Below are 2813 nucleotides of genomic sequence, written 5' to 3' on the forward strand. Positions count from 1 at the left end.
ATCCTAGTTGCGCAACTCTCTAACTACAGGCCTCCTCTTTCGGAGTAAATAGTAGTGTACCGACGAAACGGGTTGACAGAACTCAAGCTCATCATAAAACATTCATCACATTTGAACATACGAAATAATTTCAATTCATAATCATAATATCAAGAACCATTTCATATATATACAAAAGCAATTTAATTTATATATCATGCTTTTCACCCCGATAATTAAACACATAAAATAGTTTGAAAGGGGGCTATGACTCACCTTGATATGCCGCATATTATATTCACTTATCCAAAATGGGTACTTCCCATCAATCGCTCCATACATCCGTCACGTTTCCCAATCACATTTCAAAGCCAAGACTATCCCTACGATAGGACTAATACACGTAAGTTCCTATCTCAAGCCATCACTTAGAAATGCCACTTTCGTTATGTTGCTATCAATTGTGGAATCCACGTATATTGCTAACATTCGCATTGTTTTGGTTGTAGCGATTGATGGTGTAAAAGGTTACTTTAATTGCGTGCGTAGTTATAAGTTGTTAGATTTTCGGCAACTTGGCTTCATTTGCGGTTTCACTTGATATATTAGGTTATCATATAGAAATGCCATATTAAGTTATGTTCTTCTTTATTCATCATTTGTTGTGTAACCGATTTTAGCGTGAATTAGCATTTGTGATATCAATGTATAGCTTGGTTAACATAATTACTTATGTCAATCTCACTTAATTATCTTTGTTTTATTTTGATTATACTTATCTTCACCTCGTATATTCCTCAATTTGTCTTACGATTACTTGGTTCATGAAGTTCGTTTAAGTGTTATGGGCCATTACCAATTGAGCCTTAAGTGTCATGGGCTTTTAAATGTTTTGGGCTTACATTAGTTATTGGGCTTTGCCATATTTGGGTTAGGTGCTTAATGGGTCATAGTGGTTATTGGGCTATAAGGCTTATTGGGCCAAGTGGGCCTACTGATTTGTGTTCCTTATGGGTTCATTATTTGGGCCGGGTTAGCCCATTATGGTTCTTAGTTCATTACCTAGCCCATTATGCCATTTATAAGATTACTTACAAATTTTCTGTTTTATACTTTATTTTTAAGAAATGATAGCTACTATTTTGGGGTCAAGACGAATTATTTGTACCTTCATGATTTTTACACAGTGACTTACATGTATCTAGTATTTTTGTGAATTTTTGGTGAATTTTTAGATGATGTTTGGTGTCCGTAAAAATTATCCAAACACAAACTGTCCCGAATGGGCACTGCTTGCGACATCAGAAGTTTTATAAAAGTTCTTGATGTTCTGATTGTTAGAAAAATCCCATAATTTTATTTTAAGTTCAAAACACATTGAAATTACTTTTCACCAAGTATGACCTCCTGGAACTTTATGGATTAGGAGATATAAATTGTTAAAGTTTATAAAATATTCATACAAAATTACAGTTTTGACCAGTTTTAGTAGAAAAATCATATCTTTCGTTTGGTTTAGTATTTTTGAGTAATTCCAGTTGGAGGTTAATCTTAACTCATTTTTCTACAACTTTTATTTTGATAGTTTTTCTTGAAAATGTCCTCAGATGTTCAGTTTATTCGTTACAAGACAGAAAACCAATTCTGTCAGAATGTTTATTGGTTAATGCATCCCACCAATGGTTTTGTTTGCTTGCTTTAACCTCTAGATTCCCACTAACAAAATTATTACTTTATTTTGTATCTCTTAACATCAAATATACAAATTTCAATCAAATTTCAAGTTCATCAATCATCCTTAAAAGATCCATCTCAAGTCCCATATCAAAACCAAATTAAACTAGTGCAAATCTTATCATGCATACACTAAATCCATTATTATCTCTTGCATTCATAATTATTTCTTCTAGATCACTCTTTTAAATATGCATGCATGTGAAGATCTATGTGTTTTTAGTGATAAAAATGAAAGATAAAGAGAGTGATAATCAAAAGATTACGAGTTATCAACCTTTGAAGATCAAAACAAGAAGATTAAGAGTGTTGTTGGGTCTCCATTTTCTTGGTTGCCCTTGGAGTTGTTTATTGGCCGTAACAAGCTTAAAAAGAAAGGAAAATAAGCTACAAAATGAAGGAAAAGATGAAGAAGAATCAAAGGAACATGTTGGGTACCCATTGATAATCAAGAACCAAAAGGAAGGAAGAAGATGGGACTTGTTTGCTCCTGTTTTCTGCTGCTGTTCGATCAGCCCCTTAGAGGGCTGATTTCGTGACCTTGTTGCCTCTAAATCGACTCCATGCTTCCACCATACATGACTCTAGTTGTTGGATGATCAATGGAACTTATTATTACATTAGATTAGTTAAATTTATGCTCCTTGTTGCCTTGTTTGAATCGAAAAAGAGGAAGAAAAGTGCAGAATTTTTTTAGGAGTAGTTGGAGAGAGTTTTTGTCATGTGTGTGTGTTTGAAATGAGATGTGAGAAGTATGGGGAAGGGGGAGCACGTGAATAAGGGTGTGGGGAGGTGTTGGGAGCTAGCTTATTGGATGATGGATGTGGTGGAAGGGTGGTGATTGGTTAGGAGAAGTGGTAGTGGTGTTAGAGCTTGAATTGGTACTAAAATAATGTCTAGATTCAAAATGAGGGTGGTTTTGATCAAGTTATGTAGTAATGGTTTGATTATGTAAGTTTTATCTATTCAAGTTTTGAATTTGTAATTATATATTGTGTTATGTGCAAAGTTAGCTATTTCAAGATATAAATGTATGTATGTATGTCGTGTGTATATATATATATATCCATATATATGTATTGGCGCTAAACTTCATAAAA

The 2813-nt window shown here is 33.6% G+C and overlaps 1 long non-coding RNA gene across 1 annotated transcript; it reads right to left on the reverse strand.

The window, feature by feature from the left end:
• Positions 1-321: 321 nt before the first annotated feature.
• LOC122599018 lies at positions 322-2300 on the reverse strand. The gene is made up of 3 exons (XR_006323843.1): positions 2152-2300; positions 1991-2078; positions 322-362 (listed from the first exon to the last, which is right to left on the reverse strand). It is a non-coding gene; the product is annotated as an uncharacterized LOC122599018 (long non-coding RNA).
• Between the last annotated feature and the right edge of the window lie 513 nt (positions 2301-2813).

This window comes from Erigeron canadensis, chromosome 5 (genome assembly GCF_010389155.1).
Source record: "Erigeron canadensis isolate Cc75 chromosome 5, C_canadensis_v1, whole genome shotgun sequence".
Lineage (NCBI taxonomy): Eukaryota > Viridiplantae > Streptophyta > Magnoliopsida > Asterales > Asteraceae > Erigeron > Erigeron canadensis.